The 16,392-nt window shown below is 53.8% G+C and overlaps 7 non-coding genes across 7 annotated transcripts; all 7 read left to right on the forward strand.

Moving 5' to 3' along the window:
- The first annotated feature begins 419 nt into the window (after positions 1–419).
- LOC132534403 (5S ribosomal RNA) lies at positions 420–538 on the forward strand. The gene has a single exon (XR_009546128.1). It is a non-coding gene; the product is annotated as a 5S ribosomal RNA (ribosomal RNA).
- Positions 539–2,889: 2,351 nt separating this feature from the next.
- Positions 2,890–3,008, forward strand: LOC132534414 (5S ribosomal RNA). Its single transcript, XR_009546141.1, has one exon. It is a non-coding gene; the product is annotated as a 5S ribosomal RNA (ribosomal RNA).
- Positions 3,009–5,383: 2,375 nt separating this feature from the next.
- LOC132534425 (5S ribosomal RNA) lies at positions 5,384–5,502 on the forward strand. Its single transcript, XR_009546152.1, has one exon. It is a non-coding gene; the product is annotated as a 5S ribosomal RNA (ribosomal RNA).
- Positions 5,503–7,855: 2,353 nt separating this feature from the next.
- LOC132534436 (5S ribosomal RNA) lies at positions 7,856–7,974 on the forward strand. The gene has a single exon (XR_009546163.1). It is a non-coding gene; the product is annotated as a 5S ribosomal RNA (ribosomal RNA).
- A 2,381-nt stretch (positions 7,975–10,355) lies between these two features.
- Positions 10,356–10,474, forward strand: LOC132534445 (5S ribosomal RNA). The gene has a single exon (XR_009546170.1). It is a non-coding gene; the product is annotated as a 5S ribosomal RNA (ribosomal RNA).
- A 2,360-nt stretch (positions 10,475–12,834) lies between these two features.
- On the forward strand, positions 12,835–12,953 carry LOC132534446 (5S ribosomal RNA). The gene has a single exon (XR_009546171.1). It is a non-coding gene; the product is annotated as a 5S ribosomal RNA (ribosomal RNA).
- Positions 12,954–15,302: 2,349 nt separating this feature from the next.
- Positions 15,303–15,421, forward strand: LOC132534447 (5S ribosomal RNA). Its single transcript, XR_009546172.1, has one exon. It is a non-coding gene; the product is annotated as a 5S ribosomal RNA (ribosomal RNA).
- Positions 15,422–16,392: the final 971 nt, after the last annotated feature.

Consider the following 16,392-nt stretch of genomic DNA (forward strand, 5'->3'; position numbering starts at 1 on the left):
CCTTGGCCCTGGTGCCTGGTTCTCCCGCTCCAGGAGAAGCAGTTGGGTGGGTCAGCAGGCAGCCTGTGGAGCAGAGGCAGTTAGCCGGCAGCAGGCATCATGCAGGCAGGCAGGCAGGCAGGCTGTCCGTGTGTATGTGGCGTGCGTGTGGGTGCGCAGCGTGTCCCCGCATGTGTCGCTGCCAGCCTGCCTGCCTGTGCAGCGGTGTGGGCTTTGTGAGGGGTGCTGGGTGGTGATGGTGGTGGTGGCTGGGGCGGAGGCTGGGGCGGCGTGGGGTGGGTGGGGGTGGTGTGTTGGGTGCAGGTGGCCAGCGGGCACTCGTGGAGGGGTGGCAGTGTGCGGAGCCGGCCAGTGGGCGTCGCTGTTGCGCCGGCGGCTGGCGGCTTGGCTTCTTGAGGCCGGCAGAAAGGGCTGTGTGCGTCTACGGCCATACCACCCTGAACACGCCCGATCTCGTCTGATCTCGGAAGCTAAGCAGGGTCGGGCCTGGTTAGTACTTGGATGGGAGACCGCCTGGGAATACCGGGTGCTGTAGGCTTTTGCTGCCTGCCTGCCTGCCTGCCTGCATGCCTCTGCAGCGCATTGCCCAGCAGCTTGTCCTGGGCACACGACCCCTTCTTCTCTCTCGCTCTCTCTCTTTTTCATCTGTTCTGGACAAGTTGTTTTTTTGGAAAGACTTTTTTATGGATGAGAACGATAGGAGGACAGAGGGAGAACCACACATCACTCTGGCACATGTGCTGCCGGGGATCCAACTCGGGACCTCATGCTTGAGAGTCTAAAGCTTGACCACCCCACCACCTCCCGGAATCCTTTTTGAAAATCATTGTTATGTCTTGATTCATTCCCTTTGGTTGCCCTGGTTGTTTTATTGTTGGAGTTATGATGGATGTCGTTGTTGTTGGATAGGACCGAGAGAAATGGAGAGTGGAGGGGAAGACAGAGAGGGAGAGAGAAAGACAGACACCCACAGACCTGCTTCACCACTTGGGAAGCGACTCCCCTGCAGGTGGGGAGCCGGGGGCTCGAACAGGGATCCTTACGCCAGTCCTTGTGCTTTGCGCCAGGTGTGCTTAAGCTTCTCTCTCTCTGTCTCTGTCTCTCTCTGCCTCTCTCCCTCTCTCTGTCTCTCTCCCTCTCTCTCTCAAATTTATTTATTTATTTATTCATCAAAAAGAAACATTGAGAAAACCACTGGAGAAGAGGGGTCCAACTGCACACAATTCCCACCACCAGAACTCTGTATCCCCTCCCCTCCCTTGCCCTCCCCTCCTCTGGTAGCTTTCCAATTCTTTATCCCTCTGGGAGTATGGACCCAGGGTCACTGTGGGATGCAGAAGGTGTGTGTGCGTGTGTGTGTGTGTGTGTGTGCGTGCGTGCGTGTGTGTGCACGCGTGTGTACGTGTGCATGTGCATGTGCGTGTGCGTGTGCATGTGCGTGTGTGGTGTGCGGGTGGGAGTTCTGGCTTCTGTAACTGCTTCCCAGCTGAACATGAGCGTTGACAGGTCGGTCCATACTGCAACCTGGCTCTCTCTTTCCCTAGCGGGGAAGGGCTCTGGGGAAGCGGAGCTCCAGGACACATGGGTGGGGTTGTCTGTCCAGGGAAGTCTGGTCAGCATCATGCTAGCATCTGGAACCTGGTGGTGCAAAATAGAGTTAACTTATAAATCCAAACCAATTGTTGACCAATGATGGGCCTAAAGAGTGGACTAGTACAGATGAAGAGTGTGGTTGCTCTCCATTTTGTAGACAGCTAGGAGGCATATTTGAGTTACATTCCAAAGGGCCTGTGGCTATACTAGTGTTTGTTTGTTTGTTTGTTTGTTTGTTTTTCAGCCTGAGCCTGAAATCTGAAATGCAGGTAGATCCTAATTATTCTCTGGGGAGGCAATGTCATGGCTGGCAGAAGGACCAGAAAGCTGGATCAGGGATGAGAGTAGCTCCCAAATCTGGGAAAGGTGTATAAATATTCTTGGCCATCAACCCAATTGATGTGATGTGATGTGATGTGATCTGATCTGGGGTCCATATTCAGCTTAGGAGTGAGCCTATGTGAATTGGGTTAACTTTGCAAAAGCCCTGCTTCCCTTTTCTCTCTCTCTCTCTCTCTCAAGTGTCTCCCTCTCTCTCCCTCTTTCTTTCTTTCTTTCTCTCTCTCTCCCTCAGCTTCTTTCTCCTTTCTTTTCTTCCTAACTTCTTTCTGCTCTCTGTCATATCAGTACTCACCTAGGGTTTAGGGTAATGCTGGTCATTGAACTCTTCTTTTCCTCTCTACATTTTTTTTTATGTTGTCAGTAAGTAATGACTTAACTATTGAAGTACTACCTGGACCCTTAGGCAAGACAACTGCTTTGCCACCACCAGACCTTTTCTTCTCCTCCTCCTGCTCCTCCTCCTGCTCCTCCACCTCCTCCTCCTCAGCTGGGAGTGGGTCTCCCTGTGGGAGTGGGGCTTGTGCTCTCCTTGGCCCTGGTGCCTGGTTCTCCCGCTCCAGGAGAAGCAGTTGGGTGGGTCAGCAGGCAGCCTGTGGAGCAGAGGCAGTTAGCCGGCAGCAGGCATCATGCAGGCAGGCAGGCAGGCAGGCAGGCAGGCTGTCCGTGTGTATGTGGCGTGCGTGTGGGTGCGCAGCGTGTCCCCGCATGTGTCGCTGCCAGCCTGCCTGCCTGTGCAGCGGTGTGGGCTTTGTGAGGGGTGCCGGGTGGTGATGGTGGTGGTGGCTGGGGCGGAGGCTGGGGCGGCGTGGGGTGGGTGGGGGTGGTGTGTTGGGTGCAGGTGGCCAGCGGGCACTCGTGGAGGGGTGGCAGTGTGCGGAGCCGGCCAGTGGGCGTCGCTGTTGCGCCGGCGGCTGGCGGCTTGGCTTCTTGAGGCCGGCAGAAAGGGCTGTGTGCGTCTACGGCCATACCACCCTGAACACGCCCGATCTCGTCTGATCTCGGAAGCTAAGCAGGGTCGGGCCTGGTTAGTACTTGGATGGGAGACCGCCTGGGAATACCGGGTGCTGTAGGCTTTTGCTGCCTGCCTGCCTGCCTGCCTGCCTGCCTCTGCAGCGCATTGCCCAGCAGCTTGTCCTGGGCACACGACCCCTTCTTCTCTCTCGCTCTCTCTCTTTTTCATCTGTTCTGGACAAGTTGTTTTTTTGGAAAGACTTTTTTATGGATGAGAACGATAGGAGGACAGAGGGAGAACCACACATCACTCTGGCACATGTGCTGCCGGGGATCCAACTCGGGACCTCATGCTTGAGAGTCTAAAGCTTGACCACCCCACCACCTCCCGGAATCCTTTTGGAAAATCATTGTTATGTCTTGATTCATTCCCTTTGGTTGCCCTGGTTGTTTTATTGTTGGAGTTATGATGGATGTCGTTGTTGTTGGATAGGACCAAGAGAAATGGAGAGTGGAGGGGAAGACAGAGAGGGAGAGAGAAAGACAGACACCCACAGACCTGCTTCACCACTTGGGAAGCGACTCCCCTGCAGGTGGGGAGCCGGGGGCTCGAACAGGGATCCTTACGCCAGTCCTTGTGCTTTGCACCAGGTGTGCTTAAGCTTCTCTCTCTCTGTCTCTGTCTCTCTCTGCCTCTCTCCCTCTCTCTGTCTCTCTCCCTCTCTCTCTCAAATTTATTTATTTATTTATCAAAAAGAAACATTGAGAAAACCACTGGAGAAGAGGGGTCCAACTGCACACAATTCCCACCACCAGAACTCTGTATCCCCTCCCCTCCCTTGCCCTCCCCTCCTCTGGTAGCTTTCCAATTCTTTATCCCTCTGGGAGTATGGACCCAGGGTCACTGTGGGATGCAGAAGGTGTGTGTGCGTGTGTGTGTGTGTGTGTGTGCGTGCGTGCGTGTGTGTGCACGCGTGTGTACGTGTGCATGTGCATGTGCGTGTGCGTGTGCATGTGCGTGTGTGGTGTGCGGGTGGGAGTTCTGGCTTCTGTAACTGCTTCCCAGCTGAACATGAGCGTTGACAGGTCGGTCCATACTGCAACCTGGCTCTCTCTTTCCCTAGCGGGGAAGGGCTCTGGGGAAGCGGAGCTCCAGGACACATGGGTGGGGTTGTCTGTCCAGGGAAGTCTGGTCAGCATCATGCTAGCATCTGGAACCTGGTGGTGCAAAATAGAGTTAACTTATAAATCCAAACCAATTGTTGACCAATGATGGGCCTAAAGAGTGGACTAGTACAGATGAAGAGTGTGGTTGCTCTCCATTTTGTAGACAGCTAGGAGGCATATTTGAGTTACATTCCAAAGGGCCTGTGGCTATACTAGTGTTTGTTTGTTTGTTTGTTTGTTTGTTTTTCAGCCTGAGCCTGAAATCTGAAATGCAGGTAGATCCTAATTATTCTCTGGGGAGGCAATGTCATGGCTGGCAGAAGGACCAGAAAGCTGGATCAGGGATGAGAGTAGCTCCCAAATCTGGGAAAGGTGTATAAATATTCTTGGCCATCAACCCAATTGATGTGATGTGATGTGATGTGATCTGATCTGGGGTCCATATTCAGCTTAGGAGTGAGCCTGTGTGAATTGGGTTAACTTTGCAAAAGCCCTGCTTCCCTTTTCTCTCTCTCTCTCTCTCTCTCTCTCTCTCTCAAGTGTCTCCCTCTCTCTCCCTCTTTCTTTCTTTCTTTCTCTCTCTCTCCCTCAGCTTCTTTCTCCTTTCTTTTCTTCCTAACTTCTTTCTGCTCTCTGTCATATCAGTACTCACCTAGGGTTTAGGGTAATGCTGGTCATTGAACTCTTCTTTTCCTCTCTACATTTTTTTTTATGTTGTCAGTAAGTAATGACTTAACTATTGAAGTACTACCTGGACCCTTAGGCAAGACAACTGCTTTGCCACCACCAGACCTTTTCTTCTCCTCCTCCTGCTCCTCCTCCTGCTCCTCCACCTCCTCCTCCTCAGCTGGGAGTGGGTCTCCCTGTGGGAGTGGGGCTTGTGCTCTCCTTGGCCCTGGTGCCTGGTTCTCCCGCTCCAGGAGAAGCAGTTGGGTGGGTCAGCAGGCAGCCTGTGGAGCAGAGGCAGTTAGCCGGCAGCAGGCATCATGCAGGCAGGCAGGCAGGCAGGCAGGCAGGCAGGCAGGCAGGCAGGCTGTCCGTGTGTATGTGGCGTGCGTGTGGGTGCGCAGCGTGTCCCCGCATGTGTCGCTGCCAGCCTGCCTGCCTGTGCAGCGGTGTGGGCTTTGTGAGGGGTGCCGGGTGGTGATGGTGGTGGTGGCTGGGGCGGAGGCTGGGGCGGCGTGGGGTGGGTGGGGGTGGTGTGTTGGGTGCAGGTGGCCAGCGGGCACTCGTGGAGGGGTGGCAGTGTGCGGAGCCGGCCAGTGGGCGTCGCTGTTGCGCCGGCGGCTGGCGGCTTGGCTTCTTGAGGCCGGCAGAAAGGGCTGTGTGCGTCTACGGCCATACCACCCTGAACACGCCCGATCTCGTCTGATCTCGGAAGCTAAGCAGGGTCGGGCCTGGTTAGTACTTGGATGGGAGACCGCCTGGGAATACCGGGTGCTGTAGGCTTTTGCTGCCTGCCTGCCTGCCTGCCTGCCTCTGCAGCGCATTGCCCAGCAGCTTGTCCTGGGCACACGACCCCTTCTTCTCTCTCGCTCTCTCTCTTTTTCATCTGTTCTGGACAAGTTGTTTTTTTGGAAAGACTTTTTTATGGATGAGAACGATAGGAGGACAGAGGGAGAACCACACATCACTCTGGCACATGTGCTGCCGGGGATCCAACTCGGGACCTCATGCTTGAGAGTCTAAAGCTTGACCACCCCACCACCTCCCGGAATCCTTTTGGAAAATCATTGTTATGTCTTGATTCATTCCCTTTGGTTGCCCTGGTTGTTTTATTGTTGGAGTTATGATGGATGTCGTTGTTGTTGGATAGGACCGAGAGAAATGGAGAGTGGAGGGGAAGACAGAGAGGGAGAGAGAAAGACAGACACCCACAGACCTGCTTCACCACTTGGGAAGCGACTCCCCTGCAGGTGGGGAGCCGGGGGCTCGAACAGGGATCCTTACGCCAGTCCTTGTGCTTTGAGCCAGGTGTGCTTAAGCTTCTCTCTCTCTGTCTCTGTCTCTCTCTGCCTCTCTCCCTCTCTCTGTCTCTCTCCCTCTCTCTCTCAAATTTATTTATTTATTTATTCATTTATTTATCAAAAAGAAACATTGAGAAAACCACTGGAGAAGAGGGGTCCAACTGCACACAATTCCCACCACCAGAACTCTGTATCCCCTCCCCTCCCTTGCCCTCCCCTCCTCTGGTAGCTTTCCAATTCTTTATCCCTCTGGGAGTATGGACCCAGGGTCACTGTGGGATGCAGAAGGTGTGTGTGTGTGTGTGTGTGTGTGTGTGTGTGTGCGTGCGTGCGTGCGTGTGTGTGCATGCGTGTGTACGTGTGCATGTGCATGTGCGTGTGCGTGTGCATGTGCGTGTGTGGTGTGCGGGTGGGAGTTCTGGCTTCTGTAACTGCTTCCCAGCTGAACATGAGCGTTGACAGGTCGGTCCATACTGCAACCTGGCTCTCTCTTTCCCTAGCGGGGAAGGGCTCTGGGGAAGCAGAGCTCCAGGACACATGGGTGGGGTTGTCTGTCCAGGGAAGTCTGGTCAGCATCATGCTAGCATCTGGAACCTGGTGGTGCAAAATAGAGTTAACTTATAAATCCAAACCAATTGTTGACCAATGATGGGCCTAAAGAGTGGACTAGTACAGATGAAGAGTGTGGTTGCTCTCCATTTTGTAGACAGCTAGGAGGCATATTTGAGTTACATTCCAAAGGGCCTGTGGCTATACTAGTGTTTGTTTGTTTGTTTGTTTGTTTGTTTTTCAGCCTGAGCCTGAAATCTGAAATGCAGGTAGATCCTAATTATTCTCTGGGGAGGCAATGTCATGGCTGGCAGAAGGACCAGAAAGCTGGATCAGGGATGAGAGTAGCTCCCAAATCTGGGAAAGGTGTATAAATATTCTTGGCCATCAACCCAATTGATGTGATGTGATGTGATGTGATCTGATCTGGGGTCCATATTCAGCTTAGGAGTGAGCCTATGTGAATTGGGTTAACTTTGCAAAAGCCCTGCTTCCCTTTTCTCTCTCTCTCTGTCAAGTGTCTCCCTCTCTCTCCCTCTTTCTTTCTTTCTCTCTCTCCCTCAGCTTCTTTCTCCTTTCTTTTCTTCCTAACTTCTTTCTGCTCTCTGTCATATCAGTACTCACCTAGGGTTTAGGGTAATGCTGGTCATTGAACTCTTCTTTTCCTCTCTACATTTTTTTTTATGTTGTCAGTAAGTAATGACTTAACTATTGAAGTACTACCTGGACCCTTAGGCAAGACAACTGCTTTGCCACCACCAGACCTTTTCTTCTCCTCCTCCTGCTCCTCCTCCTGCTCCTCCACCTCCTCCTCCTCAGCTGGGAGTGGGTCTCCCTGTGGGAGTGGGGCTTGTGCTCTCCTTGGTCCTGGTGCCTGGTTCTCCCGCTCCAGGAGAAGCAGTTGGGTGGGTCAGCAGGCAGCCTGTGGAGCAGAGGCAGTTAGCCGGCAGCAGGCATCATGCAGGCAGGCAGGCAGGCAGGCAGGCAGGCTGTCCGTGTGTATGTGGCGTGCGTGTGGGTGCGCAGCGTGTCCCCGCATGTGTCGCTGCCAGCCTGCCTGCCTGTGCAGCGGTGTGGGCTTTGTGAGGGGTGCCGGGTGGTGATGGTGGTGGTGGCTGGGGCGGAGGCTGGGGCGGCGTGGGGTGGGTGGGGGTGGTGTGTTGGGTGCAGGTGGCCAGCGGGCACTCGTGGAGGGGTGGCAGTGTGCGGAGCCGGCCAGTGGGCGTCGCTGTTGCGCCGGCGGCTGGCGGCTTGGCTTCTTGAGGCCGGCAGAAAGGGCTGTGTGCGTCTACGGCCATACCACCCTGAACACGCCCGATCTCGTCTGATCTCGGAAGCTAAGCAGGGTCGGGCCTGGTTAGTACTTGGATGGGAGACCGCCTGGGAATACCGGGTGCTGTAGGCTTTTGCTGCCTGCCTGCCTGCCTGCCTGCCTGCCTCTGCAGCGCATTGCCCAGCATCTTGTCCTGGGCACACGACCCCTTCTTCTCTCTCGCTCTCTCTCTTTTTCATCTGTTCTGGACAAGTTGTTTTTTTGGAAAGACTTTTTTATGGATGAGAACGATAGGAGGACAGAGGGAGAACCACACATCACTCTGGCACATGTGCTGCCGGGGATCCAACTCGGGACCTCATGCTTGAGAGTCTAAAGCTTGACCACCCCACCACCTCCCGGAATCCTTTTGGAAAATCATTGTTATGTCTTGATTCATTCCCTTTGGTTGCCCTGGTTGTTTTATTGTTGGAGTTATGATGGATGTCGTTGTTGTTGGATAGGACCGAGAGAAATGGAGAGTGGAGGGGAAGACAGAGAGGGAGAGAGAAAGACAGACACCCACAGACCTGCTTCACCACTTGGGAAGCGACTCCCCTGCAGGTGGGGAGCCGGGGGCTCGAACAGGGATCCTTACGCCAGTCCTTGTGCTTTGCGCCAGGTGTGCTTAAGCTTCTCTCTCTCTGTCTCTGTCTCTCTCTGCCTCTCTCCCTCTCTCTGTCTCTCTCCCTCTCTCTCTCAAATTTATTTATTTATTTATCAAAAAGAAACATTGAGAAAACCACTGGAGAAGAGGGGTCCAACTGCACACAATTCCCACCACCAGAACTCTGTATCCCCTCCCCTCCCTTGCCCTCCCCTCCTCTGGTAGCTTTCCAATTCTTTATCCCTCTGGGAGTATGGACCCAGGGTCACTGTGGGATGCAGAAGGTGTGTGTGCGTGTGTGTGTGTGTGTGTGTGCGTGCGTGCGTGCGTGCGTGTGTGTGCACGCGTGTGTACGTGTGCATGTGCATGTGCGTGTGCGTGTGCATGTGCGTGTGTGGTGTGCGGGTGGGAGTTCTGGCTTCTGTAACTGCTTCCCAGCTGAACATGAGCGTTGACAGGTCGGTCCATACTGCAACCTGGCTCTCTCTTTCCCTAGCGGGGAAGGGCTCTGGGGAAGCGGAGCTCCAGGACACATGGGTGGGGTTGTCTGTCCAGGGAAGTCTGGTCAGCATCATGCTAGCATCTGGAACCTGGTGGTGCAAAATAGAGTTAACTTATAAATCCAAACCAATTGTTGACCAATGATGGGCCTAAAGAGTGGACTAGTACAGATGAAGAGTGTGGTTGCTCTCCATTTTGTAGACAGCTAGGAGGCATATTTGAGTTACATTCCAAAGGGCCTGTGGCTATACTAGTGTTTCTTTGTTTGTTTGTTTGTTTGTTTTTCAGCCTGAGCCTGAAATCTGAAATGCAGGTAGATCCTAATTATTCTCTGGGGAGGCAATGTCATGGCTGGCAGAAGGACCAGAAAGCTGGATCAGGGATGAGAGTAGCTCCCAAATCTGGGAAAGGTGTATAAATATTCTTGGCCATCAACCCAATTGATGTGATGTGATGTGATGTGATCTGATCTGGGGTCCATATTCAGCTTAGGAGTGAGCCTATGTGAATTGGGTTAACTTTGCAAAAGCCCTGCTTCCCTTTTCTCTCTCTCTCTCTCTCTCTCTCTCTCTCTCTCAAGTGTCTCCCTCTCTCTCCCTCTTTCTTTCTTTCTTTCTCTCTCTCTCCCTCAGCTTCTTTCTCCTTTCTTTTCTTCCTAACTTCTTTCTGCTCTCTGTCATATCAGTACTCACCTAGGGTTTAGGGTAATGCTGGTCATTGAACTCTTCTTTTCCTCTCTACATTTTTTTTTATGTTGTCAGTAAGTAATGACTTAACTATTGAAGTACTACCTGGACCCTTAGGCAAGACAACTGCTTTGCCACCACCAGACCTTTTCTTCTCCTCCTCCTGCTCCTCCTCCTGCTCCTCCACCTCCTCCTCCTCAGCTGGGAGTGGGTCTCCCTGTGGGAGTGGGGCTTGTGCTCTCCTTGGCCCTGGTGCCTGGTTCTCCCGCTCCAGGAGAAGCAGTTGGGTGGGTCAGCAGGCAGCCTGTGGAGCAGAGGCAGTTAGCCGGCAGCAGGCATCATGCAGGCAGGCAGGCAGGCAGGCAGGCAGGCAGGCAGGCAGGCTGTCCGTGTGTATGTGGCGTGCGTGTGGGTGCGCAGCGTGTCCCCGCATGTGTCGCTGCCAGCCTGCCTGCCTGTGCAGCGGTGTGGGCTTTGTGAGGGGTGCCGGGTGGTGATGGTGGTGGTGGCTGGGGCGGAGGCTGGGGCGGCGTGGGGTGGGTGGGGGTGGTGTGTTGGGTGCAGGTGGCCAGCGGGCACTCGTGGAGGGGTGGCAGTGTGCGGAGCCGGCCAGTGGGCGTCGCTGTTGCGCCGGCGGCTGGCGGCTTGGCTTCTTGAGGCCGGCAGAAAGGGCTGTGTGCGTCTACGGCCATACCACCCTGAACACGCCCGATCTCGTCTGATCTCGGAAGCTAAGCAGGGTCGGGCCTGGTTAGTACTTGGATGGGAGACCGCCTGGGAATACCGGGTGCTGTAGGCTTTTGCTGCCTGCCTGCCTGCCTGCCTGCCTGCCTCTGCAGCGCATTGCCCAGCATCTTGTCCTGGGCACACGACCCCTTCTTCTCTCTCGCTCTCTCTCTTTTTCATCTGTTCTGGACAAGTTGTTTTTTTGGAAAGACTTTTTTATGGATGAGAACGATAGGAGGACAGAGGGAGAACCACACATCACTCTGGCACATGTGCTGCCGGGGATCCAACTCGGGACCTCATGCTTGAGAGTCTAAAGCTTGACCACCCCACCACCTCCCGGAATCCTTTTGGAAAATCATTGTTATGTCTTGATTCATTCCCTTTGGTTGCCCTGGTTGTTTTATTGTTGGAGTTATGATGGATGTCGTTGTTGTTGGATAGGACCGAGAGAAATGGAGAGTGGAGGGGAAGACAGAGAGGGAGAGAGAAAGACAGACACCCACAGACCTGCTTCACCACTTGGGAAGCGACTCCCCTGCAGGTGGGGAGCCGGGGGCTCGAACAGGGATCCTTACGCCAGTCCTTGTGCTTTGAGCCAGGTGTGCTTAAGCTTCTCTCTCTCTGTCTCTGTCTCTCTCTGCCTCTCTCCCTCTCTCTGTCTCTCTCCCTCTCTCTCTCAAATTTATTTATTTATTTATTCATTTATTTATCAAAAAGAAACATTGAGAAAACCACTGGAGAAGAGGGGTCCAACTGCACACAATTCCCACCACCAGAACTCTGTATCCCCTCCCCTCCCTTGCCCTCCCCTCCTCTGGTAGCTTTCCAATTCTTTATCCCTCTGGGAGTATGGACCCAGGGTCACTGTGGGATGCAGAAGGTGTGTGTGTGTGTGTGTGTGTGTGTGTGTGTGTGCGTGCGTGCGTGCGTGTGTGTGCATGCGTGTGTACGTGTGCATGTGCATGTGCGTGTGCGTGTGCATGTGCGTGTGTGGTGTGCGGGTGGGAGTTCTGGCTTCTGTAACTGCTTCCCAGCTGAACATGAGCGTTGACAGGTCGGTCCATACTGCAACCTGGCTCTCTCTTTCCCTAGCGGGGAAGGGCTCTGGGGAAGCGGAGCTCCAGGACACATGGGTGGGGTTGTCTGTCCAGGGAAGTCTGGTCAGCATCATGCTAGCATCTGGAACCTGGTGGTGCAAAATAGAGTTAACTTATAAATCCAAACCAATTGTTGACCAATGATGGGCCTAAAGAGTGGACTAGTACAGATGAAGAGTGTGGTTGCTCTCCATTTTGTAGACAGCTAGGAGGCATATTTGAGTTACATTCCAAAGGGCCTGTGGCTATACTAGTGTTTGTTTGTTTGTTTGTTTGTTTGTTTTTCAGCCTGAGCCTGAAATCTGAAATGCAGGTAGATCCTAATTATTCTCTGGGGAGGCAATGTCATGGCTGGCAGAAGGACCAGAAAGCTGGATCAGGGATGAGAGTAGCTCCCAAATCTGGGAAAGGTGTATAAATATTCTTGGCCATCAACCCAATTGATGTGATGTGATCTGATCTGGGGTCCATATTCAGCTTAGGAGTGAGCCTATGTGAATTGGGTTAACTTTGCAAAAGCCCTGCTTCCCTTTTCTCTCTCTCTCTCTCTCTCAAGTGTCTCCCTCTCTCTCCCTCTTTCTTTCTTTCTTTCTTTCTCTCTCCCTCAGCTTCTTTCTCCTTTCTTTTCTTCCTAACTTCTTTCTGCTCTCTGTCATATCAGTACTCACCTAGGGTTTAGGGTAATGCTGGTCATTGAACTCTTCTTTTCCTCTCTACATTTTTTTTATGTTGTCAGTAAGTAATGACTTAACTATTGAAGTACTACCTGGACCCTTAGGCAAGACAACTGCTTTGCCACCACCAGACCTTTTCTTCTCCTCCTCCTGCTCCTCCTCCTGCTCCTACACCTCCTCCTCCTCAGCTGGGAGTGGGTCTCCCTGTGGGAGTGGGGCTTGTGCTCTCCTTGGCCCTGGTGCCTGGTTCTCCCGCTCCAGGAGAAGCAGTTGGGTGGGTCAGCAGGCAGCCTGTGGAGCAGAGGCAGTTAGCCGGCAGCAGGCATCATGCAGGCAGGCAGGCAGGCAGGCAGGCAGGCAGGCTGTCCGTGTGTATGTGGCGTGCGTGTGGGTGCGCAGCGTGTCCCCGCATGTGTCGCTGCCAGCCTGCCTGCCTGTGCAGCGGTGTGGGCTTTGTGAGGGGTGCCGGGTGGTGATGGTGGTGGTGGCTGGGGCGGAGGCTGGGGCGGCGTGGGGTGGGTGGGGGTGGTGTGTTGGGTGCAGGTGGCCAGCGGGCACTCGTGGAGGGGTGGCAGTGTGCGGAGCCGGCCAGTGGGCGTCGCTGTTGCGCCGGCGGCTGGCGGCTTGGCTTCTTGAGGCCGGCAGAAAGGGCTGTGTGCGTCTACGGCCATACCACCCTGAACACGCCCGATCTCGTCTGATCTCGGAAGCTAAGCAGGGTCGGGCCTGGTTAGTACTTGGATGGGAGACCGCCTGGGAATACCGGGTGCTGTAGGCTTTTGCTGCCTGCCTGCCTGCCTGCCTGCCTGCCTCTGCAGCGCATTGCCCAGCATCTTGTCCTGGGCACACGACCCCTTCTTCTCTCTCGCTCTCTCTCTTTTTCATCTGTTCTGGACAAGTTGTTTTTTTGGAAAGACTTTTTTATGGATGAGAACGATAGGAGGACAGAGGGAGAACCACACATCACTCTGGCACATGTGCTGCCGGGGATCCAACTCGGGACCTCATGCTTGAGAGTCTAAAGCTTGACCACCCCACCACCTCCCGGAATCCTTTTGGAAAATCATTGTTATGTCTTGATTCATTCCCTTTGGTTGCCCTGGTTGTTTTATTGTTGGAGTTATGATGGATGTCGTTGTTGTTGGATAGGACCGAGAGAAATGGAGAGTGGAGGGGAAGACAGAGAGGGAGAGAGAAAGACAGACACCCACAGACCTGCTTCACCACTTGGGAAGCGACTCCCCTGCAGGTGGGGAGCCGGGGGCTCGAACAGGGATCCTTACGCCAGTCCTTGTGCTTTGCGCCAGGTGTGCTTAAGCTTCTCTCTCTCTGTCTCTGTCTCTCTCTGCCTCTCTCCCTCTCTCTGTCTCTCTCCCTCTCTCTCTCAAATTTATTTATTTATTTATCAAAAAGAAACATTGAGAAAACCACTGGAGAAGAGGGGTCCAACTGCACACAATTCCCACCACCAGAACTCTGTATCCCCTCCCCTCCCTTGCCCTCCCCTCCTCTGGTAGCTTTCCAATTCTTTATCCCTCTGGGAGTATGGACCCAGGGTCACTGTGGGATGCAGAAGGTGTGTGTGCGTGTGTGTGTGTGTGTGTGTGTGTGCGTGCGTGCGTGCGTGTGTGTGCACGCGTGTGTACGTGTGCATGTGCATGTGCGTGTGCGTGTGCATGTGCGTGTGTGGTGTGCGGGTGGGAGTTCTGGCTTCTGTAACTGCTTCCCAGCTGAACATGAGCGTTGACAGGTCGGTCCATACTGCAACCTGGCTCTCTCTTTCCCTAGCGGGGAAGGGCTCTGGGGAAGCGGAGCTCCAGGACACATGGGTGGGGTTGTCTGTCCAGGGAAGTCTGGTCAGCATCATGCTAGCATCTGGAACCTGGTGGTGCAAAATAGAGTTAACTTATAAATCCAAACCAATTGTTGACCAATGATGGGCCTAAAGAGTGGACTAGTACAGATGAAGAGTGTGGTTGCTCTCCATTTTGTAGACAGCTAGGAGGCATATTTGAGTTACATTCCAAAGGGCCTGTGGCTATACTAGTGTTTGTTTGTTTGTTTGTTTGTTTGTTTTTCAGCCTGAGCCTGAAATCTGAAATGCAGGTAGATCCTAATTATTCTCTGGGGAGGCAATGTCATGGCTGGCAGAAGGACCAGAAAGCTGGATCAGGGATGAGAGTAGCTCCCAAATCTGGGAAAGGTGTATAAATATTCTTGGCCATCAACCCAATTGATGTGATGTGATCTGATCTGGGGTCCATATTCAGCTTAGGAGTGAGCCTATGTGAATTGGGTTAACTTTGCAAAAGCCCTGCTTCCCTTTTCTCTCTCTCTCTCTCAAGTGTCTCCCTCTCTCTCCCTCTTTCTTTCTTTCTTTCTCTCTCTCTCCCTCAGCTTCTTTCTCCTTTCTTTTCTTCCTAACTTCTTTCTGCTCTCTGTCATATCAGTACTCACCTAGGGTTTAGGGTAATGCTGGTCATTGAACTCTTCTTTTCCTCTCTACATTTTTTTTTATGTTGTCAGTAAGTAATGACTTAACTATTGAAGTACTACCTGGACCCTTAGGCAAGACAACTGCTTTGCCACCACCAGACCTTTTCTTCTCCTCCTCCTGCTCCTCCTCCTGCTCCTCCACCTCCTCCTCCTCAGCTGGGAGTGGGTCTCCCTGTGGGAGTGGGGCTTGTGCTCTCCTTGGCCCTGGTGCCTGGTTCTCCCGCTCCAGGAGAAGCAGTTGGGTGGGTCAGCAGGCAGCCTGTGGAGCAGAGGCAGTTAGCCGGCAGCAGGCATCATGCAGGCAGGCAGGCAGGCAGGCAGGCAGGCAGGCAGGCTGTCCGTGTGTATGTGGCGTGCGTGTGGGTGCGCAGCGTGTCCCCGCATGTGTCGCTGCCAGCCTGCCTGCCTGTGCAGCGGTGTGGGCTTTGTGAGGGGTGCTGGGTGGTGATGGTGGTGGTGGCTGGGGCGGAGGCTGGGGCGGCGTGGGGTGGGTGGGGGTGGTGTGTTGGGTGCAGGTGGCCAGCGGGCACTCGTGGAGGGGTGGCAGTGTGCGGAGCCGGCCAGTGGGTGTCGCTGTTGCGCCGGCGGCTGGCGGCTTGGCTTCTTGAGGCCGGCAGAAAGGGCTGTGTGCGTCTACGGCCATACCACCCTGAACACGCCCGATCTCGTCTGATCTCGGAAGCTAAGCAGGGTCGGGCCTGGTTAGTACTTGGATGGGAGACCGCCTGGGAATACCGGGTGCTGTAGGCTTTTGCTGCCTGCCTGCCTGCCTGCCTGCCTGCCTCTGCAGCGCATTGCCCAGCAGCTTGTCCTGGGCACACGACCCCTTCTTCTCTCTCGCTCTCTCTCTTTTTCATCTGTTCTGGACAAGTTGTTTTTTTGGAAAGACTTTTTTATGGATGAGAACGATAGGAGGACAGAGGGAGAACCACACATCACTCTGGCACATGTGCTGCCGGGGATCCAACTCGGGACCTCATGCTTGAGAGTCTAAAGCTTGACCACCCCACCACCTCCCGGAATCCTTTTGGAAAATCATTGTTATGTCTTGATTCATTCCCTTTGGTTGCCCTGGTTGTTTTATTGTTGGAGTTATGATGGATGTCGTTGTTGTTGGATAGGACCGAGAGAAATGGAGAGTGGAGGGGAAGACAGAGAGGGAGAGAGAAAGACAGACACCCACAGACCTGCTTCACCACTTGGGAAGCGACTCCCCTGCAGGTGGGGAGCCGGGGGCTCGAACAGGGATCCTTACGCCAGTCCTTGTGCTTTGCGCCAGGTGTGCTTAAGCTTCTCTCTCTCTGTCTCTGTCTCTCTCTGCCTCTCTCCCTCTCTCTGTCTCTCTCCCTCTCTCTCTCAAATTTATTTATTTATTTATTTATTTATTTATTTATTTATTTATCAAAAAGAAACATTGAGAAAACCACTGGAGAAGAGGGGTCCAACTGCACACAATTCCCACCACCAGAACTCTGTATCCCCTCCCCTCCCTTGCCCTCCCCTCCTCGGGTAGCTTTCCAATTCTTTATCCCTCTGGGAGTATGGACCCAGGGTCACTGTGGGATGCAGAAGGTGTGTGTGCGTGTGTGTGTGTGTGTGCGTGCGTGCGTGCGTGTGTGTGCACGCGTGTGTACGTGTGCATGTGCATGTGCGTGTGCGTGTGCATGTGCGTGTGTGGTGTGCGGGTGGGAGTTCTGGCTTCTGTAACTGCTTCCCAGCTG

The sequence above is a fragment of the Erinaceus europaeus genome, chromosome 18 (genome assembly GCF_950295315.1).
Source record: "Erinaceus europaeus chromosome 18, mEriEur2.1, whole genome shotgun sequence".
NCBI classification, from domain to species: domain Eukaryota; kingdom Metazoa; phylum Chordata; class Mammalia; order Eulipotyphla; family Erinaceidae; genus Erinaceus; species Erinaceus europaeus.